Genomic DNA, 23254 nt, shown 5'->3' with positions numbered 1-23254 from the left:
ATATGTTTTACCTTAAGGCAACTAACACTAGAATTACACAGAAATCCCCCAAAAAAAAAAATCACAAAATCTTTAAAATAATGTCATCCTATTTAACACCCAGTAAAACTGCCCGGTGTTTATCAAGGTAATTTGGCTACTTCAAAGTAAAATATGTATCTATTTTTTTCACGTAATTCTAAAGTAGGAACTATAATTTCACCAGAAACAAGAGCAGTCACTGCACTTCTCACAGTCACCTACAAAATTTTGCTGATTGCTGCCTTGGGACAATGCTGTATTTCAGAATGGGACACACTGGTAGGAAAGGTAATCTAAAAACAGAACTAAATCTCATGGTGGAAGGAAGAGGCTGTCAAATTTACTTGGATCCCTCTTCAAGCACAACATATAAAATATTCTGAGGAGATATTCTTTAGCCCTATGTAGAAGCCATCATTTTAAAGCCATGCCTACACTTAAGAGTTCCTCAGTGAGCTTTCTGGGATAACCTATCACAGATGAGGTTTCTGTTTGTTTTATCAAGTTCCTCTAACAGCACCACAATTAACCTGCATATAATAATGCTTTACAGTGCAAGAAATGGTGTCCTTGGAGCTATGAAGTAAACTTAATAGTACAAGTTACTTGTATTGTTGGGCATGCTGCATTTCTGTGGAACTACCTTTTTTCACCATTCCTAAGACAGAATTCTAGGTTGACAGTTAGGTGTTCTCAAGAGCAAGTTTCAGGAGCTTATAAACCAAAGCAAGTGGAGAACTTCTGAATTATGCTGAAAGCCAAAGGAAAACAGAGAGGAGATTATTAAAAAAAAGCAAAATTAAATCTTTTCATAAGACTAGCAGTGGGCTTTCCAGCGTAGTAACAATGGCAACAAATTTGAAGAGCAGGATTTTGTTCCATGAACACCATATTCTCAGCAGATAGACTGTAAACCTTTAGCTTGTATGTTTGCCTCTGCATTTGGTTTATGCTAGAAAAAAGGTAGAGTTGGCAAAGGTATTAGGGTTATATTAAGCAACTTTTGGCTCTTCTGGCCCCAGGAATTAAGTATTACCCCAGACAATTCAGATTTCATAGGAAAGACATTATGCTGATAACTAACATTTATTATAGGCAGAGTAGAAAATCAATGAGGAGACAAAATATAAGTAGTATTTTCTTTTGTATACAGATACTTTCAAAAGCAATGTACCATCGTAACTGAACTCCAACTGGAGCTACAAATACTGCATTATTTTTCACAAGGATTTTCAAGTTGAAATAGACATGAAAGCTATATTTGTCCCCTCTTGTCTCACTACCATTTCTGACTGTCATTCTTGCCAGCTCTGTGGTCACCCACCTCATATTCCATTAAAAATGAAATTTAAAATAGCGGACTCCAAAATGGCAAGTCCCTCCTGCTGCCACTCCTCCCCTTTCCCACAAAGAAGTCTACTTTTTTGAGCAACACTGAAAGGAGGCAAAGTGCCAGAACATAACTGAAACTCCTGTCAGGCTTCTTTCACAGTCCTCGCACCCAACCTGGGCCACAGAAAACTATTTACAACCTTCTAAACAGTTTCTCAATTCTGAAGAAAAAAAAAAAAAGGAAAGAAAAAGGTAGTTCCAGTGAGTTGAGGGGGGTGGAGGGGAAGCCACACGCCAGGACTGCAACACCTCGAGCATCAGATGGCCCCCAATTCTGTGCTCGCTAACAGATTTCACACCCAACCACCACCCCCCGAGGGCAACGGCCTGCCCCAGGCTCCCCTGCACGCACTGCCGCGGGGAGAGGCAAAGGGAGGAGGGAAGACAGAGAGATAGACAGAAAGGGGGGAAACAAAACAAACAAACAAAAAAAGGAAGCGTGGAGAAGTAAAAGCAGAGCAAAAAGGCAGAAGGAAAACGGGGAGAAAAGGGAAAAGACTGGGAAAACAAAATAATTACAACCAAAGAGAAAAGGAGAGAGGGGAGAGGGGGATAAAGGGAGAGAAAAGGAGGGGGAAAGCGGGGAAAGAGGGAAGAGGGGGGAAGGGGGTAAGGAAAGAAAAAAAGGGGAAAAAAGAGAGAAGGGGAGGGAAGGTTTGGGGAGGGAAGAGGGAGGAGAGAGGAGAAAAATAAGGAGAGAGGCACAAAAATGCGCCTCCCTGGGCTCCAGTGCCGCACCTGCCCGATGGTCCTGCCGCTCCTGGAGTTGCGCTGCTCCGCTCCGAAGGGTAGGGCGCCCGGGAAGGGCGATGCGCCAGCCCGGCAAAGCCGCCGCCCGCTCCGGGGCCACGCCGTTCCCGGTCCGGCGGCACTGCCCACCTGCGGGGCCGCGCTCGGTGCAGGGCGGGGCAGCCTCGGGACCCGCAGGGAGCCCGGCGACACGGCACGTCCCGCCTGCGGCCGGCGCCGGACTGCGGCCCCTGCATTGGCCTGTCCACCCCCGGGCGGCCCCGCGCCTCTCACGACACCACCCACCCACCCACCTCCTAGTCCGACCCGACCCTCCACGGGCCGCCGGCGTGTCCCGCCCCCGCCTCTCCGCCCCATCCCTGCCCCCGTCTTTACCTGGATCGAGACGCCGCCAGTAGTTTTGGCAATGGCCCTTATTTGTCCTTTTTTAACTTTTTTTTAACGCTTCCCCTGGTAAAGCCCGTAGCGTTGAAACCCACGTAGGATGGGGACAACTCCTGTGCGACTCAAAGCAACAAAGGGCTTTTTCGCGGTTCCCCGTTCAAGGAGGAGAGAACACCCGCAGGGCATAGCCCCAGACGGCCACGCACCCACCGGAGCTGGTGGCCGGGTGCCACCTCGGGGCAAGGAGGAAAGACACCACGAAGAATCACAGGTTCACAGAATCACTGAGGCTGGAAAAGACCTCCAAGATCATTGAGTCCAACCTTTGACCAAACACCATCATGTCAACTAAACCAGAGCACTGAGTGCCACATCCAGTAGTTCCTTGAACACCTCCAGGGATGGTCACTCCACCACCTTCTTGGGCAGCCCATTCCAATGCCTGACTACCCTTTCAGCGAAGAAATTCCTCCTGATATCCAGCCTGAAGTCCCCAAGAGCTCAATGCTACTTATCACTGCTCTCTAATCCCAACATGCAACCGGACATGCCTATCTCGTATTGCCTTTTTGGCCTTTTCAGCCACCAACGTGCTTGCAACAAATGTGGGTAGAGCCCTTCCCAAATCTTCATTCGCGAAGCCTAGCCATGAATCCCAACAGTCCAACCATTTAGGCGCTGAGCGGGCTCGGCGTTCGTGACCGGGGGGACCCAGCAGGGCTAGTGCTCCCCAGCCTACCCGGAGCTGGCCTTCTGCACACAATGTGGGTTTGAAGTGGGTCAGTGGGGGAGAATCAAGAGATGGAAGAGAGGATGGGGTGGGAAGGCACCCGGCCTGGCTGGGAAGCCGTGCGCGAAACTTAACAGCAGTGAAGAGTAAAAACATGCCTGGACAAAGTCTGAAGAAGACTCCGATTTCTTGTTTCTTTTTCCCGTCAGATATCTGTCCAATGCTACATACTCCACGGGAGCTGGAGAGCTGTGAAACATAAAGGTGGAGCTTACAGACAACCAGCTTCTTATTATTTTACCAAAATACTTAGAAAGAAAACAGAAAATTAATTTCAAGGAAATAGGAAGTTCAATAAAAGTGTGTACCTCATTAAAAAATCCCGAGTGCTACAGCCTGCAGCAGCTTGAACAGTGGTTGTTGATTCCCCTAAAATCCCGGCACACCAGCATTATCTGGAGTGCACCATGATTTGGCAGCTGAAGGCACATCTAATAGACTCTCCTGTCCTTACTTCATTCCAGCTGTGAGCTCCTACTGAAAGGTCCTACATCTGCACGGATCAAGAGGCTGGAAACTGACAAGAAAATGAGAAGATTGGGCTTCAAGGCTTTCACTAGGAAATAGCTGCCAGAAGAAGGGGGAATTGCCTCCATGTGTCACCACCTGGATCAGACAGCTTATTTTAGGAATGGACTGCATAACCTCAAATCTTCATAGTTGTCAAGAAAATTTTCATTGTATGTATACCCTGTGTGTAGAGAAGTAGTGTATAACTGCGTGCTGTTTTGGCAGTCATCCCTTTTTCCTAACAGATCGGGTGGAGGAAAGGGAGTCCTCTAGTGTGTCTGTTATTTATAGGGCTGAACTTCTGGTTCTTTGTGGAGCACCATGCCAAAAAAGCTTTTTGTCTCTAAACCCAGCAGAGGCTGGTAACAGGAGAGAGAAATCTGTGGGGAGGGGGCAAGATTTCCTGTTAGAAAATTACTAACATTACTCTCCCATGAAGAGTAATGTTTTATCATCAGTAATGATCTATGATTACAAGCACTGACTGTATCCTGTTGGTCTTGCAAATTAGAAAAATAAAAGCATAAATTTAAGTATTTGTTCTCTTGCTAAACCACCTGCAATGCATCGCAGAATTCCAATTGCAGTACAAGTAAGTAACAGCAGAGCTGAACACTGAGTATTCTTAAGAGAGTGAACTGGGTAAGCTTTGGGGGCAGATGTTTACTCTCATGGTTTTCCATCCCCCCTGTGCTAATTACTTACACAGCTAAAGATGCAAAGAAGTGTGTGATGCAAAGTCATCAACCAGAGTTGATGAATATTTGTGCAGAAACAGAAAGTACCTCTAACAAGTACTTCCTGTGAGAGAAAGAAAAAAAAAGCATTAAAGTTATTACTGAATGTAGTTATTTCAGGTAGCTGAAATTAAGAAGTCTTTTATTCTCTAACTCTTGCACAAATAGAAAGTGAAGTTCTCCATAGACTGACATGATTACAGAGGTGCTGATCCTTGGCTGACCATGCTGGCAAAGACTCATTTGTTTATTGCAGCTTTGTAACATTTCAAGGACCATAAGTGTTTGACTTATGGTTCCTTTCATGGATAGTTTTTGTCAACTGATCCTGAAATAAAATGGATGAAGTGGGTTTGCACCTGGTTTTTACTCTTCTAACCTTGAGTCCGGAATATGAAGATGACAGAGTCCACAAGCTGCCCTTCCTGCTATGGGGCAGACCACTGACAGATGTGACTGTATGGCAGCTGTAAAGCAACAGTGAAAAGGTTACGTCACTTACAATTTTGGAAGTACTGACAGAGAAATTAAAACAGTAGAAAAAGTGGAACTTAGGGACAAAATACAGACAAAAGTGAACAAAAAGCAAGTCACAAATATAAGAAATTTAAAACACATAAATGATTTTGCTGTGAATTTTTTTTGGTTGGAATGAAATCAGCTTGTAGAAGAGTATTTCATAGATGTGGTAAGACCAAGAATCCAGTGTGAACAGGGCACACAAACAACACTGAGAAAGTTTCAAGAATAGTTTTTTGTGTATGGCTAAACTTACATAGTTACAGTGCAGGGGAATACAGCTTAAATATATCTCCACTAAGGGGACAGCTGTCTTTATGCTTTCTCCAAGTTGATCTCATTTGTAATTTGACAGCTGCCTTCAGGCTTTTAGGCTTTTCTTGGAAAACGTAAAGAATACAAAACATTTCTAAATACCTTAGATTTTTTTAATGCTATGTCAAAAAGTTTAAGCTGCAAAGAATTTTTTAAGCCTAATGTTTACTGCTAATTCTTGTATCTTCTCAATTTTACCAGTTTTAAGGAAGTAAAAGTTTTCTTTTCCTGAAAGTAGCATGGTCTAGCATGTTGTAATGTTAACTGAGTTTTTGTGTCTTATAAATACCTGTTATAAATATCTGTAAATATCTGTTTCTTGTGGTAGTTCAGACCTAGCTTTAGGAATATGCAAGATCCTAATATATATATAACCTCATATAGACAGAGGATCTTAACCTCAGATTTGAATCCTGCTAGGGCTTCAAGGTTTCTCAAATAAAGAGACTGTGATCTTACTACATTAGCCTTCTCTAAGGAAAGATTTGCTACAATCCAGAAATTTGTACTATCTTTTCTGGAAACATACCTTGTAACATTTCCTTTTGCTGCAAATTTTAAGAGATGCTCTTGCCCTAGATTCCCCATACTTCTGGCTTTTTACCTGAATAGGGGAAAAAAGTGATCTTCAGTTTGCAGATGAACTGCTGAAAGCTGAGCCTCTACATAAGTCAAGGGTGGGACCAGAGAAATGCAAACACCATATAAAAGGTCCTAAGAAGATGATCACAGCTGCCAAAACCACTTTAACACAAAACATTGTCTGACAGAAGGAAGACACCTCAACCCATTTAAGAAAATAAAGAAAAATACATCTGAAGCACATTGTAGCATTTTTCTCTTTGGAACAAAGTCTCTTCTGGTATGAGTGAGTATTAATTTGTAGGGATCAGCATGGCTCATGCCTAAAGTTAATAAGGGAAGGTCATATGTTATTGCTCAGACCATAATATATATTACAGATATTCTTTTATTTTAGCTGTTGTGTGTTTACACAGAATTGTCATACTTTTTGAAAGACAATTTTTTTCAGGTAAGTTTAAATAAGTTTAGTATGAATGAACTATGTCAGTACTGTATGATCAAGGACATCCTGGGACAAATTCTTTCCTGGACACTGGCTGGCAGTTAGTGCTAATTACAGAATTGAAAACTGTGTGGAGTGGATAGGAGCCTTGAGTTGACAAAATTAACTGTAAAACATATACTGAGTAAAGTAGGGGCCTCTCATTGTACCATTGTGGTGGGTTTGACCTTGACTTGCTGCCAGATGCCTACCCAGCTCTCTTGCTTTGCTTCCTTCATGGAACAGGGTGAGAAAATTAGAGGGAAAAGCTTATGGGTTGGAATAAAGACAAGGACATTACTTAGCAATTACCATCATGGTCAAAACAGACTCAACTTGGGAAAGATGCACTGTCAATTAAAAATAGAGTGGAATAGTGAGAAAAAAACCAGACAAAAACTATAACCACCTTCCCCTTAGCTCTTCTGGTTTCTTCTCAGGCTCAACTTCACCCCTTCTTTTCTGACTTCTCCTACTTCTTCTTCCCTGAGTGGTGCAGGGGCATGAGGCAAGAGCATTGTGATCAGTCCGCAACTGCTCCTCTCTGCCACTCCTTCATCCTTATGCTGTTCCTTTCCGTGTCCCTGTAAGGGATATAGTCCTTCACAAACTGCCACACTGTGGGTCGTTTCCACAGGGTTCTGTCCTTCAGGACAGACTGCTCCAGCATGGCTTCCTGCCCTGGGCAGCTGCTCCTGCCAGGAGCTTGCATGGCCTATCCACTTCCTTCAAAATGCATCCACCTGCTCCAGAATGGTATCTTCCATTGGCTGCGTGTGGATATCTGTTCAACAGTGGTCATCCATGGGGTGCAGCGGGACAACCTGCTCCACTGTGTTCTTCTCCACAGGGCTGCAGGGAATCTCTGCTCCAGCATCTGGAGCACCTCCTCCCCTTCTTTCTCCACTGACATTGGTGTCTGCAGGACTATTTCTTCCATTTTTCTCACTCTTCTCTCTCACAGCTGCTATACAGTGGTTGTTACACTTTTTAAAACACATTATCACAGAGGTCCCACCAGTATCACTGACAGACTCAGCTTTGGCCAGCAGTGGGTCCATCTTGGAGCTGTCTGGAACCAGCTGTGTCCTGTATAAGGCTTCCCCCTGCAGCCACCACCTCACCCACCGACTTTGCCAAGTAAACTGAATCAAACCACTTATGTTATTTTTTGTTACTCTGATCCAGCTAAAAAGTGTGACTTGCTGATTGCACTGAAAATGTGAGAAGCAAGCCTGGCGTTAACATTTCTGCTGGAGGAATGAATGTTCCCTCCTGCTGGCTGCTTTGGCAAAAGTGGTGAAAAATCAGCCTGGTGTAGCCTGGCAAAGCCAGTACTTTGACCATAAGGAGAATCTGTTGAAGTCCTCCCAAGATACTAAAAAAGACACAAACTTGAAGCTTTCTAACTATTTCAAATTTTATTTATGAAAAGTATCAATTGTCTTAGAAATTCCCCTTTCCCAAAGTAATAATAAATCAATACCAATATTATGTATACAAATATAAATAAATACATACATACATACATACATGTACACATACATACATGGAGACGTATGTCTATGTATACACCAGGAATTCTGAACTAATGTTTGAGTCAGTTTCATTTGTCCTCTACACTTCTGAGACATTTCATGAATTTCAGAGCTTCATCTCCTAATTGCTTAAAAGGTGATCAAACTGCTGAAAGGACTGCAGACTGTGTATCTGCAATGCTCTGCTCAAGCCCTTCCTATGATTGTCTGTTAACTGTTTCATAACTCAGCTTTCCCAGTAAAATTTGTTTCATTTCTCCTTCTCTTTGTTGAAGGTGGTCTGTTATTACAGCTGCTGGTGTGTTGATCCTGGCTGGATGCCAGGTGCCCACCAGAGCTGCTCCATCAGTCCCTTCCTCAGTTGGACAGGGGAGAGAAAAAAAATATAACAAAAAGCTTGTGGGTCAAGGTAAGGGCAGGGGGATGTCACTTAGCAATTACTGTCACAGGCAAAACAGACCCAACTTGGGGAAACAAGTTTATTACCAATATCAAGTTAAGGAAAAATAAAACTAAATCATAAAAACACCTTTAGTCCCACCTCTCCCTTTTTCCCAGGATCAGCTTCAATCCTGATTTTCTCTACCTCCTCTCCACAAGTGCCACATGGGGATGGGTAATGTGGGCTGTGTTCAGTTCATCATGTGTCGTTTCTGCCATTCCTTCCTTCTCAAGGGGAGGACTCCTCACACTCTTCTCTGCTCCAGTGGGGGTCCCTGCCATGGTCCCTGCCATGAACTTCTCCAATTTGGGTCCTTCCCACAGTCAGCAGTCCTTCACAAACTGCTCCAGTATGCGTCCCTTCCACAGGATGCAGTCCAGGAAAAGACTGCTCCAGCATGGGTCACTGTGGGGTCACAAGTTCTGCCAGCAAACCTGCTCCAGAGTGGGCGCCTTTCCATGGGGCCACAGCCTTCTTCAGGTATCCACCTGCTCTGACACTGGGTCCTCCATAGACTGCACCACAGCCCTCCATGGGCTACAAGGGCACAGCTGCCTCACCATGGTCTGTACCAGGGCTGCAGGGGAACCTCTGCTCTGGGGCCTGGAACACCTCCTCTCCCTCCTTCTCCACTGACCTTGGTGTCTGCAGGGCTGTTTCTCTCACATACTCTTACTCCTCTCTCTGACTGCAATTGCTCCTGCACAGCAACTTTTCCTCTTCTCAAATATGCTATCCCAGAGGCACTATCTCCGTCAACGATGGACTCAGCCTTGGCCAGCAATGGGTCCATCTTGGAGCTGCTGGCACTGGCTCTGTCAGACATGGGGGAAGGTTCTAGCAGTTTCTCACAAAAAACACTCCTGCAGCCGCCCTGCTACCAGAACCTTGCCATGCAAAGTCAATACAAGCTGTGAGAACAATTCCACAATAAACTGGTTTATATTCTCTTGTGCTCATGTTTTGCTAGTTAAACATCTAATTTCTTTCCACTATGAACGGTAAACTCATGTGATCCTATATCACATGAGCAGCACCTTTGATTAAGTTATAATATTTTTATAATGACACTATTTTGTTGCTAGTTTTTATACAACTGCTAGTCTGGTGCTAAGCTTCCTATATGCATTTTGCTGACATCGCAGACTTCAGGGTTGTTAGTATAGGATATATAGCTAATACGATTTCATGTTATACTGTCCAGTGTTGCTACTTGTAGACAGGATTAAAAACGAATTCTGTATCAACACTTTTTTTGGGCATATGCAAACATTAATGCCAGCTTAGGACCATGAATATAAAGTGCCTTTGGATGTTATTTATATGTACAGCATTAACCTCTTGCCTTACTTTGTTCTTTCTTTATCATCAGGCTCTCAACACCTACTTATAATTTCCTCATATTGCTTTCTTCATGACATTTTGCCTAATTTCTTTGAAATAGACAGTACTTTTATTATTTCTGGATTTTCTTTCAGTTAGACTTTCCCTATATCTTATCTGTTATTGTGGGTTCCTGTTTTATAGCAGGGTCGCTCTGCTGGCACAAGCTGAAAATTTTTCAAAAGGATTTCAACTTTAAGGATTTTTTTTTTTAACAAAATTTGCTCTGCTGGCAACAGAATGTCTGTCTCTGAACCTCTGGGCAGTCAGTCTCCATACACATATACACCATATATGTGATTCCTGAGAAACTGCACAATAGTATGAAATGTGAACACATGAATTTTCCAGTACTTCTGTAGGAGTTCTTTTCTACTATGGAAATGGAGCAATTTTATCAAAAAGATGGATATTGCTGGGTTATGTATTCTACTGTACCTTATACAGTCTTTCACAGCGCTCTTTCCAAACTCGTCCTGTTGATTTTGCAGACTTAAGTTTCCAAATCTGTCTTGTTTCTTTATGCTTCCAAGATTTAGTGGTTTGGTCACATAGTCCATTATTTTTCTGCCCTGGAGGGTACATGTGGGGTCCTAATTAAGACTAGTCAATTTACATTCTGCAATTCACCACACCTTTCCCCCCCCCTCTAAGTTTAAATCTGGGTCTTATGTAAACATTTCATTCAGGTTTGAGTGTCTCATGTCTGTCACAGATAGATGCTGAACAAGAGGTTCCCTAAGATTTTAAGACTGCCTATAAAATTGCGGTCTCTTGGGAGAATTTCTTAAGTTTCTTCTTCATACATGATACCTTTAAACAGTTTCATACTTTCTAGGTCAAGAATACTTAGTATATTTCCATAGTACAGTCTGATAAACATGTAGTTTCACTTACATATCAATTAATAAAGTAATCTCAAATATGCAGGATAAACCAAGTTTCTTCTTTTCATGGTTTTACCCCAGCTGGGAATCAGCTCCCATCCAGCTGCTTGCTTACTTCCTCACAGCAAGATGGGTGAGAGGATCAGAAGGGTAAAAGTGAGAAAACTTGTGGGTTGAGATAAGGACAGTTTAATAGGTAAAGCAAAAACTGTGCATACAAGCAAAACAAAACTAGGAATTCATTCCCTCCTTCCCATGGGCAGGCATGCCCAGGAAAGCAGGTCCCCATCATGCCTAATGGTGACTTGAGCAAATCAAATGCCATCACTCCAAACATTCATTCTCTTTTCCTTGCTTCTAGGCTAGGCATGATGCCATATGATCTGGGATATCCCTTGGGTCAATTGCATTCATCTATCTCAGCTGTGTCCCCTTCCAACTCATAGAATCATAGAATCAGCCAGCTTGGAAGGGACCTCTGAGATCAAGTCCAACCCTTGATCCAACACTGCCGTGGTTACTAGACCATGGCACTAAGTGCCGCATCCAGTTTCATCTCAAAAACCTCCAGGGACGGAGAATCCACCACCTCCCTGGGTAGCCCGTTCTAACACCTGATTACCCTCTCTGTAAAGAATTTCTTCCTAATATCTAACCTAAATCTCCCCTGGCAGAGCTTAAGACCATGGCCTCTTGTCCTACTGCTGGTTGCCTGGGAGAAGAGACCGATGCCCACCTGCCTACAACCTCTTTTCAGAGAGTTGTAGAGAGCGATGAGGTCTCCCCTGAGCCTCCTCTTCTCCAGACTAAACAACCCCAGCTCCCTCAGCCTCTCCTCACAGGACTTGTGCTCCAGTCCCTTCACCAGCCTCGTTGCTCTTCTCTGGACCTGCTCCAGCCCCTCAATATTCTTTTTGAACTGAGAGGCCCAGAACTGGACACAGTACTCGAGGTGTGGCCTCACCAGCACTGAGTACAGGAGAAGAATCACTTCTTTGGATCTGCTGGTCACACTGTTCCTGATCCAGGCCAGGATGCCACTGGCCTTCTTGGCCACCTGGGCCCACTGCTGGCTCATGTTCAGCTTCCTGTCAACCCAAACTCCCAGGTCCCTCTCTGCCTGGCTGCTCTCCAGCCACTCTGTCCCCAGCCTGTAGTGCTGCAGGGGGTTGTTGTGGCCAAAGTGCAGGACCCGGCACTTGGCCTTGTTGAACCTCATCTCGTTGGAATCAGCCCAACTCTCCAGCCTGTCCAGGTCCCTCTGCAGAGCCCTCCTGCCTTCCAGCTGATCGACACTCCCCCCCAGCTTAGTGTCATCTGCAAATTTGCTGATGGTGTACTCAATCCCCTCAACTAAACAATCATTGTGCATCCCTAGCCCAATCACTTGTGTGGTGAGGAGCAGAAAAGGTCTTGACACTGTGTAAGTGCTGCTCAGCAGTAATGAAAACATCCCTGACTTATCAACACTGTCTTCGGCACAAATCCAAAGCACAGCCCCATACAAGCCAATATGAAAAAGAAAAAGCACATTTCTTATAGTTTTTTTTCCCAGCAGCTCCATTATACCTTCCTGAGGGACAAAATTTCTGCTGGATCTCTTTGATTTTTTTTCCGTTAGTCCTTCTATTTCTAAGCCTTGTCTTATCATGTAGTGTTCATAGGTGGTGATGTTTTATGGCAGATTTTAAAAAATGAAACAATCAAAAAAGGAGGAAGTATTTTTCTCTTGATGATGAGTTACAGGTAAGAAGCTTGTGAGAAAGAAAGGGTTTAATTTCTTGTTATCAGTACTAAGTCCACAATAGTCCTCAAAAGAATGAAAGAATGGAACTGTTGAAAAATAGCACACCATTTTCCTTGTAAGAAGTTCAGAGGGATCTTTTGCTGCTGGCAACCTATTGAAACTGCAAAACAAGTCTATATAAAAAGGGGTTTATTTATGTAAAATGAACAAACACACAAAGAAACAAACAAACCTGACTTGCAAGCAAAATTCAGAATTTTGCACTATAATGTAAAAAGGTTTAGTAGGGAAAAATATTATAACCAAATATTCTTTGTTTGCTGGCACATACTTAAAAATCATCTCTGTAGCTCAGCTAGGAAGTCAGATTGTTGCCACCCTGAAGAAAACCATTTTTCCTTCAAGATCTACAGATGAGGATTTGAACTGCATCCTTGAAGAGACTGCTGTCCAGTACAAAAGCCTTGTGACTTGAATATCTTCATTTAATCAATTTATTTGACATTCTATTTACTCTTAAATTTGTTTAATCTGTTGATTGGCTGCTAGCTGTATCTTAGCATGGTGTTCACCAGAAGGGTTTAAAACAGCCTGGAAATCAATGAACTTAGTTTTGATTTACCATCAAAGAAACCATCCTGTACTCTGAGACAGCACGTTCTTCCCCATGTTGTCTAAAGTAAGGAAAATGAAGATTATAAGCAAGTGCTATGCTAAAAATCTCTATTCAAGCAGACACCAGCAAGCTGTAGTGATATAAATGGATACAGCAGAGAAAATCATTGAAGCAAATCACCATTCTCTCAATAATCTGATGTAAAAAAGCTGTTGTGTGAGAAGACCTGTAGTCTGTTATTTTCTAGTGCTAAGTCAGAAAAGGATGGCAAATAAACAGAGGTTATCTCAATCTGAAAAGCTGCACTTAAGTAAATATGAAGTTTTTCTAATATTGTAACTTGAAAATGTGCCTTTGCAAAAATGTGTTTCTAATACAAACTGAGAAGAAAGAGGATTTGATGAACAGATTTTCTGGTATATATGGTTTCTGAATTAAATAGCTAGGACAACTATTTCTTCTGTTAAGTGTTTTTATGTTTACTGATTAAATATTCTGCATAGATGTAGAGATTGCATTGCTGCCGTCATTGACATGACTGTCCAAATCTTTTGCAGCCTTTGCTTCTTGCAGCTACCTTCTGACTAATATTTCAAGATATGTTCAAGACAATTTATGGTCTGGGCCCAAAACATATTCACTTAAAGCTTAGAGTGAAGTCCAGAGTTGACAATTATGCTTCTCTGTCATAGTGCTGCAGCCTTCTGTATGAAGAAGTGTAATGTATTGCTAGACTATTCTGGGAAACTACTCTGGTGTTCTCACAAGAAGAAACAAACTCTCTCCTATGTTAGAAGTCAAAAAGATAAAAAAAAATAGTCATTCCCACCACAGCAAAATATTGCATATTCTAATTGTGAAGGGGCATAAAATGAAGTAGCAGATGTTAATCACATCGGTTATTGCTGAACATACTCAGGATTTGCTAATAAAGCAAGTACACATTAAAGGACCTTTTCTGTATCAGACATGATTCTTCAGAAATTGGTTCAGGACCAAGAGTTGATTGAATAAAAACCACTAGATATAATACCAAACAATGCACAGGAAATATTTACCTTAACTTTGGGATTTCTGAATAAAAATCACTTAGTTTTTTTTATGAGTTAGAACTTAATATAATCCGTATTCCTGGCAAACATATACATGGACAACTTGACAAATCAGAGGACTGGGCAATCACCAATCATATGAATTTTAACAAGGGCAAATGCCAGATTCTGCACCTGGAATGGAGCAACCCTGGATGGGTGGACACACTGGAGAATGAGAGCCTGCAGACTAGCCCCACAGAAAGGGACCTGGTCCTGGCTGATGGCAAGGAATATGAGTCAGCAGTACCCTGGCAGCCAGGAGGGCCAACCATGTCCTGGGGGGCATCAGGCAAAGCATCACCAGCTGGTCAAGGGAGGGGATTGTCCCGCTCTGCTCTGCACAGGTGAGGCCTCACCTTGAACATTGTGTGCCATTTTGGGCACCACAAGGTAGGAAAGATATTAAGCTTTTAGAGAGCATCCGCAGGAGGGCAATGAAGATGGTGAAGAGGAGAAGCTGTATGAGGAGCAGCTGAGGTCACTTGGTGTGTTCAGCCTAGAGAAGAGGAGGAAACCTCATAGCAGTCTATGGCCTCCTCACAAGGTAAAGCAGAGGGGCAGGCACTGATCTCTTCTCTGTGGTGAACAGTGATAGAACCACAGAAAACAGAATGAGTCTGTGTCAGGGGAGGTTTAGGTTAGATATTATGAAAAAGGTTCTTTGCCCGATGTGGTGGTTGCATACTGGAACATGCTCGCCAGGGAAACGGTCACAGCACCAAGCTTGATGGAGTTTTCTTGTTTGTTCCTTTGTTTCTAAATTTGACATTTTGGAGGATTATGAGTTGTCTACTGAGGAGTGATGTGGAGCGTGAGCTGCCAGGAACAGGGCAGTGTGGTGAACCGGAAGGCTAGAAAAAGCATAACTATTTGCTAATGTTATGTTATTTCACAGCCTCTTCTCAAAGATTTTTCCAAGTATATCAAACAGCCAGGTCATTTGGTATTAGGTTAGCAAGTTTCCTGACAACACAAAGCTTGTGGTGTGGTCACCACACTGGAGGGGCTGCCATCCAGAGGGACTTAAAGAGGCTTGAGAGGTGGGCCTGCACAAACCTCATGAAGTTCAACCAGGCCAAGTCCAAGGTGCTGCATCTGGGTCAGGGCAATCCCAAGCACAAATACAGGCTGGGAGGAGAATGGAATGAGAGCAGCCTTGAGGAGGACTTGGGTGTGTTTGCTCATGAGAAATTCCAGCTCTATCCTGGGCTACATCAAAAGCAGTGAGGTCAGCAGATTGAGGGAGGTGATTCTGCCCCTCTACTCTGCCGTTATGAGACTCCACCTGGAGTGCTGTGTCCAGCTCTGGGGTCCCCGACATAAAGACATGGACTTGTTGGAGCAAATCCAGGGGAGAGCCACTAAGATGATCAAAGGGCTGCAGCACCTTTCCTATGAATAAGAAGCTGAGAGAGTTGGTGTTGATCAGATTGGATCAGACAGGCTCTGCGGAGACCTTATAGCAACCTTCCAGTTCCTAAAGGGGGCTTATAAAAAAGGGGGAGGGTGACTTCTAACATGGATATGTAGGGACAGGACAGGGCGTAATGGCTTTAAGTTGTTAATATATATTCAAACTAAGAAAGAAATTCTTTACTGTGAGGCTGGTGAGGTGCTGGAACAGGTAGCCCAGAGAAGTTGTGGGTGCTCCATCTGTGGAAGTGTTCAATGCCAGGTTGGATGGGGCTCTGAGTAACCTGGTCTAGTGGAAGGTGTCTCTGCCCATAATGGGGGTGTTGGAACTAGAGGATCTTTAAGATCCCTTTCAACCCAAATTATTATATGATTCTATGTTCTTCCAAAAGGCAACAGGTTTAGAAACCTATATTCTGTTTTACAGGCCTACTATGGGCTGTAAAAATTTATTAAATATTTGGCATAAAAAACAATATGCAGTTCAAAACAGATGTTTGTACAGATTCTCTTCCATGACTTGATTTCTCCTTAAAAGAAGAAAATCTTTGTTTACTTAGGGTTTTTTATACTCTTTATATCAGACAAAACAGTCTGAATGCTTTTGTGTCACCTTCTTATCTCTAGAGACAGTTAGTTACAGTTGAACTCACTAGTCTGATGTGAGAAAATATCAATCTGAAAACTAAAAAGACTTTCTTCTCTTCTGCCAAAGAAGGAAGTGGAAGATCATTCAAACCACCCAGAATATGATGCTCTTTTTCACTCACAATATTTTGCAATATCTCAAAATATTTATTCCACATTAGTACATTCTGGTTGCGAAGTACAAGTGCAAGTACAGGGCTGACAACAGTCATGAATCTCTGGTTTGTTTTTTTAGGCAACAAAGGGATATATGATTCTTTTTATTAAACCTGTCTGATAATACAGTGATGATGGCTGTGAAAAATGCTGAGTTTGGGAGATAGTTAGTTCTGTAAGGTAAAGTAGGCTCTACTGAATCTTCTGCTCAACCTGTTTTGTAGCATAAATTATGGGTTCCCACTGCTATTTCTTTGCCAAGGTAAATAGTGTGGGGCAAAATGCGCAATCCAAGTGCAGGAGGTAGGGATATTAATAATGTAGAAAAACTGGTTAGAACATCTCCACATGAACCCAGCAGGGAGTTAGATGAGCTATTTTGAACCTCTGCAGCTCAGGATACCCCTCAAAAAGTAAGTGGAACAGGAGATGCCCTAAAACAGTCCTGAGGTTTGGGGTTTTGTTTAGTTTTATTTGGTTTGGGGCTTTTTTTATTGGGGTTTTTTTGGGAGAGTGGGGGTGAGGAGTCATTTTCAATTATAATTCCCAATGAGAAAAACAAGTTTTTCATTTCTGATGGGTGCAGCTTAACTGGGAGAATTGAAGAAGTAGCACACGGTGCTTCCACGATGTAATTAATTTAGCAACAAACATACCAGCTGCATTATTCAGAGCAAGTCTTGTATTGCTTCTGGGATTCTTCTCTTACATGTCCTTTGTATTCATAGCTTTAGTTTGACTAAGCAAATGGTTAGGGCAGCACCCAGCCATGCTTACTGGCAAGGGCAAGTGACTGCAGTCTGTCCATAGTGAGGCAATTTTTGGGAAGCTGACGCAGAGCAACCATTCTACTCACAGCACTGATGTGTCTCGCACAGGCTACTTGCAGGATTACCAGGATGTGTGCACAGCATATGGACTGTAGTCTGAAAATCAACTGTGGAAATTATGGCTAACACTTACCCTCATGGTTGTGCAAATATTTCCTCTGTTCAGAAAACACACGGTTGTGGTCAAATAGCATGTATGGAGAAGGATCTCTTTACAGTGGTTAGGTGATGGTTAGGGCTATTTCACAGAACGACAGAATATGCTGAGTTGGAAGGGACCCACAAGGATCATCAAGTCCAACCCTTAGCCCTGCACAGGACAATCACGAAGAGTCACAGCATGTGCCCAAGAGTATCATCCAAATGCTCCTTGAACTCTGTCAGGCTTGGTGCCGTGACCATTTCCCTGTGGAGTCTGTTCCAGTGCCCAACCACCCTCTGGGTGAAGAAAGGTTTTTCTAATATCCAACCTAAACCTCTCTTGACACAGCTTCAGGCCATTCCCTCGTGTCCTGTCACTGGTCACCACAGAGAAGAGATCAGTGCCTGCCTCTCCTCTTCCCCACACAAGGAAGTTGTGACTGCAATGAGATCTCCGCTCAGTCTCCTCCTCTCCAGGCTGAACAGACCAAGTGACTTCAGCTGCTCATACAGCTTCCCCTTAAGGCCCTTCACCATCTTTATTGCCCTCCTTTGGACACTCTCTAAGAGCTTAATATCTTTCTCATATCGGGGTGACCAAAACTGCACACAATGTTCAAGGTGAGGCCTCACCTGTGCAGAGCAGAGCGGGACAATCACCTCCTATTTCTTCAGTAGGCAACAGAAAGAAGATCGCTAAATGTAAGAGTAGTTGCCTTATATAGATGGCAGTGCTGTCACAAACACAGGCATGCTTCGGAACCAGCATCATATATTGGTGACAGCAGGAATATTATAAACTACAGGTTCCTTTTAGCAATGAGATATTTTCAGCAGAATCTTTCTTATTTGCTCAGCCATTGCTTACTGTGTGATCAATGTTGGAAAAGCAAGCTCAAGGAAGGAAAAAGAAAATTATCTTAAAAACTGGTAATCAGCATGTAGGGAAAAACATTACAGCTATTTCCTTCATTGCCTCTTCTCTTCAATGTCAGTCACTAGGACAATAACTTTCATCTTCTACTCTTTCTGATGTTACTGTATGTGTAAAAAAGCTTTGTCCTATGTAGGTTGAACACTAATAAAACCTTTTCAGCTTTCTGCAAAGAGAATAAGGTGAAGGCCTATCCAGGTTATTTCTGGACATAAAAAAGCAGATTTATTGCCCCCACTGGGGCAATACATCTCTTGTGGTTTTGAGAGGGTACTGTTATTCACAGCATTTCCATGAATTAATTCAGTGGTCACTGGTTCAATTTTTTATTCTTCCTGTCATCTTGCAGTAAAGACAACTGTTTTGACAAACTGGTTTACTTTCTCTTGTAAAGTCTTCCCAAACTCATGAAGTTTGATAAACATCAAATATCTGCTCCTTTTATCTCTGTACTCATTCCCATTTAAGCTTATGCACATCTAAGAGGCTCTTCCTTTTGACAGATTTCTTACCTTTTCTGTAAGCCTTTAGCATCTCTGCCTTCTATTCTTCCCAATGAAGAGCAGAAATTAAGAGCCCGGTAGTATTAAGTTCTAGGTCAGAAAATATTTTGGTATATAATTTTTGTTTGCTTTCCAACTTACCAGAAACAGAAACTATGCATACTCACCAAAATCTGAAATGAAGTTATTTCTGATATTTCTTCAATTTAATGAGCTGAAAACACTTATTTCTGCAGGAATACTGTTCAGAAATAGCTTGACAGGAACCTCCAAGTTGTCTAACATCTTTCTACCTGCAAGGCATTGCACACGTCATGACAATACAGTAAACATCTCCTAAAGTACGTCACTGAGATCCCTAGTCTTGTTCTTCTACATTTCATTGTGGGATTCCTGGTAGAAATCTGTGTTGATTGTTGAGAAATTCAAGGTATTTTGGAACAGAGACTCTCAAACATATGAGAATCTCATTTAGTTATCTTCAAGGTAATAAATTGCCTGAGATGCCTTGCCCTGTATTACTTTTCTTGTGCTACCAAAGCCTCTGTTGGTAGGATTCTCCTGAAGATTGTGCCAAACCATTAATCAGGCTATGTTGTATGTTTCCTTTTGTAGCAACTTATAATTTAAGTCAAAGGTTTTAATTGCTTTTATAATATGGGATTGACTGGTTACAAACATTTTGATCTGGGCCAGCTGTGGCTGGAAAAAAAATACGTGTGATACACACCTGACATTCAAAGGACCATCATTATGATCCAACTTAATTAGAGCTAGTTAGGTCACAGTTATTTAATCTAAGACACCTATAAAACTATTTTTGGAAAATGGAAAATTAGGGAGGGATTTAAAATGCATTTAAAGACTTGTTAAAAAAAAAAAAAGTAAAGCTTGGGTTCTTCAGCAGGATTAAAATTTCGAGAATTTTGAGCACTAAACATGAAGCAGGTCCACATGGCACAATACAACGGCTGTGCAGAGAAAAGGGGAAGCTAGTTGAAAGCAATGCTACGCATTTTTAAGAAGCTAGTTGAAGGTTTGGTGTGGAGAAAAGGCAGTAGAGAGAGAAATAGTGATTCAAAGACTGAAGGAATTTTCGAACACATGGATATAAACTTTCAAAAAGCATGAAGCTTTATGCCTTTATGTTATATTTCTGCAATATCTGAACTGAACCAGTAGTAAACAAACCAGTTTTGTCTCTCATACATAGTTTAGTACCATACAAATGGTAGTTGCTAGAATGATTGGTCATTACCAGAAGATGTTCAGTAGATAATATCACCTACGCCTTATTATGCAGACATTAATCATACCTGTTGCTTCACTGTAATCTAATGCAGTCTTGGTAGCCATTACATTAAAGTTCAGGTATTTCTCCTCGGAGAAATAGGTCTCTTTAAATAGGTCTATTTAACTAGAACAAAACTTCAGACTGTTTAATAAAGAAAAAGAAAAAAAAAAAAGAAAAAAAAAGAAGAAAAAATTAACTTCTCTGGTTTCTTATTCCAGACTAAAATACAGAAAAAATACTTTCAAAGCAGGTATTTGTTAGACATGCTTACATGACTGTTTAGTACATATCTTTATTTCATCACCTGGTTTCAGCACACTAATATTAAGGATTGCCAGAGTGTCCTTGAATTGAACTCCTGAATCAATGAGAGTTTTGTCACTCTGGGAATGGAAACTTCCAAGGAGTTCGATAAAACGCTACTAGTTTTACTACATGGCATTTTTTTCTCTGAGTCAGCTCCTGAATATTTCACTGAGCCTAGTGTAACCAGAATTTCCAGTCTGGCTAGAATATTCCAGTATCCAACAGATATGGTTTTGCTGGTTTTCCATATCACATGGAGGAAACAGGATATTCCTGCTCTCACCTTAAGCCCTGCATAAAAATGCAGGTTTTTGCAGCACACGAGCAGGAGACAGGACTCTGGCACAGGGTTGAAATGCAATACAAGTCTTACGTTTTACTGCAAACCAACAGGAACAGAGTAAGTTCTGCAGTGCAATAAATATTGGTATGATGAGTCCACAAAGCTTATATTCAATCAGGTACCCTGACATGGGCCCTACACATAACACACGCTCTGTTTTCTTTATTCTGGTTTCTATGGCTGTATATACATCCTAGGAAAAAAATATAAATGCCTTCCACTAACAACAATAACTGTAGGTACAGTAGTATAAGCAGGGAACAGAAGTTCCTCCCTAGCTGCCTGAAATAGCACGAGTTTTCTCACTGCAAGTAGGAACTATCAAACTGTTCTTCTGTTGACTGACAATGCCAGCAGACATGCTCATCACTAAAATTTGATGACGCTTTTGGAGGAAACATGTCTACTAACTCTACTAAATTTTAGCAGAATTAAGTACTCTAAATTTTAGTTATCTAAATTCTACTCATTCAAGATCCCCCCTCTCCAATATGAACTAGATATAATTAATAACAAAAGAAAAACAAGGACGTAGTATCAAGGGGGGCTAATGTAGCTGGATCACAGCTACCCATAATGAAAACTGATAAAAATTAAAAATGTTTCAACTATTTGACAGAATGAGAGAGAAATCGTCGTTTAGACTTCTGTGAAATTAATTAACCATGTAGTTCTTAAATAAATAGTTCCTCGACTTAGTATTTTTCAAGGTCTTCTTGGCGACAGAGGTTGTAAACCTTTTGCCCAAACCTATAGACGCTGAAAAAGAATTCCAAGCATGCCATCTTGTGGATGTCAGAAGAACATCAACATTTGTTCTGAAAAGATGGATTCGTTACAAAAAAAAAAAAAAAAAAAAGGCGTGGGGAGGAGAGGAAAGAATACAAATATGTATGTCCTTAAATACGAACCTGCTGCATTATTCGTTACTATCAGGAAAAAACAAGTTTTGGAAAATAAGGTTTTTTTGCTTTTGTTTCTTCTGCTTCGGCTGAAATAAACTAGTGGCCATGGGGTCACACTGTCAACTGTTAATGGTCTGTCATTAGTTAAGCAACTACGCAATGACTTCAAGATTTGGACTTAATATTCAAGACACTTCCATTACGAAATACCACTTAAAACATTTTTTGTAACATTATTTTCTACATGCTCAGAGACAGCAGAACAGAATAGATCTGGTAGTACATACTCAGGATATCTTTCTCTTCCACTTTTCCTCCTTTCATATATACTACCACCACTCTGTTACTCAGTAACAGCTACATATATGGTGATTCTCTAAGTCAGTCAAAGCTACTCAAAAGCTACTGAAGTAATGAATTTAAACATTTGCCTAAAAAGGATGGTGGGGAATTGAGATAAACTGAAGAAGTTAAGTTTAAGGTACAACCACTTTTAAAATTTGTTTTTGCCTTCTTATCTAAAATAGCTTGTGACCTCAGCTTCCATGAAGTGGTAACAGTGTTTTATAAGTATGACATATAAGTCAGTTTCTCAGAACAGGTCCCGTTTTTCAAAAGTTATTTACTTGGAATGCAATTAAATATTAGCATAAGTCATAGGTGTTTACAAGCTTTTCCCCATTAAAAAATAGCTAACCAAATTAGAAGGAAGTCCTGAAATATTCTTGTCATCATGGCTAGGCTTCGTGAACGAAACCTGTATCAAACTGGTGAAATCAGCAACTGTGTTCTACAAGGGGGAAAAGACTGCAAATTCACTTCAGGGATTTTGATGGTGTTTCTAGATATTTATGTGTTTAAACACAAATATGCTTATGTGCAGAATAGCAGTGCTGAATGAGACACTAGAACTCCAATGGCCTTATGTATCACTGATACAGACTGTCTGCTGGCAGGCTAGCTGCTCTGTAATTTACAAAGATTATAGACATTTTTCACACTTAATACTATTTTGAACTTAGAGAAACTCAAATTTATTTGAGCCAGATGAGGGCCATAGAAAAGAGTTTTAATCACCTAAATACATTAAAGAGCTTTATCAACATAAAAAGATAAAGAACAACTGGAGACAGGAATTGAAGGGAAATGCTCTGTTACCCTTCATTTTTCATTAAGTTATATAGAGTGAACACAGGAAGAGCACTTCCTGGTGCTTTTTTGTCCAAAGGAGATCCCTGCACTACCGGTGATAATGACAGAAAAGGAATGTGAGCATGACGGTAAATCAGAGGTGAGTAAAAATGTTTGGAGGTTTTGGTTTTGTTTCAGTTTGACCCTTTTTTTTCTTAAACAAGCAACTACAGTTGGTTACTACCACATAACAAAAAGTTCTGCTCTCAGAGTTTTCACAAATGTCTGCTGTGCACTGAAGCATTTGGCCTTTTCTAAACGAAAAGGCAAACCCAGAGTTACCAAGGGAGCGGCGATCCTTATCGCGTGGGCCCTGGGTGCGACGCGCAGCCTTTCAGATGAGAGGGTCAGGATGCGGCAGCTGGTGCAGCACAGTCACAGCTGCCACTGCTCAGTTTC

The 23254-nt window shown here is 41.7% G+C and overlaps 1 long non-coding RNA gene across 1 annotated transcript; it reads right to left on the bottom strand.

Moving 5' to 3' along the window:
* Positions 1-4710: 4710 nt before the first annotated feature.
* On the bottom strand, positions 4711-23253 carry LOC113943275. Its single transcript, XR_003526271.1, has 3 exons — positions 23138-23253; positions 5360-5482; positions 4711-5051 (listed from the first exon to the last, which is right to left on the bottom strand). It is a non-coding gene; the product is annotated as an uncharacterized LOC113943275 (long non-coding RNA).
* Between the last annotated feature and the right edge of the window lies 1 nt (position 23254).

Source organism: Corapipo altera, unplaced genomic scaffold, assembly GCF_003945725.1.
Source record: "Corapipo altera isolate COAL_440 unplaced genomic scaffold, ASM394572v1 61411, whole genome shotgun sequence".
NCBI lineage: Eukaryota > Metazoa > Chordata > Aves > Passeriformes > Pipridae > Corapipo > Corapipo altera.
This window is presented reverse-complemented; position numbering and strand designations above follow the sequence as displayed.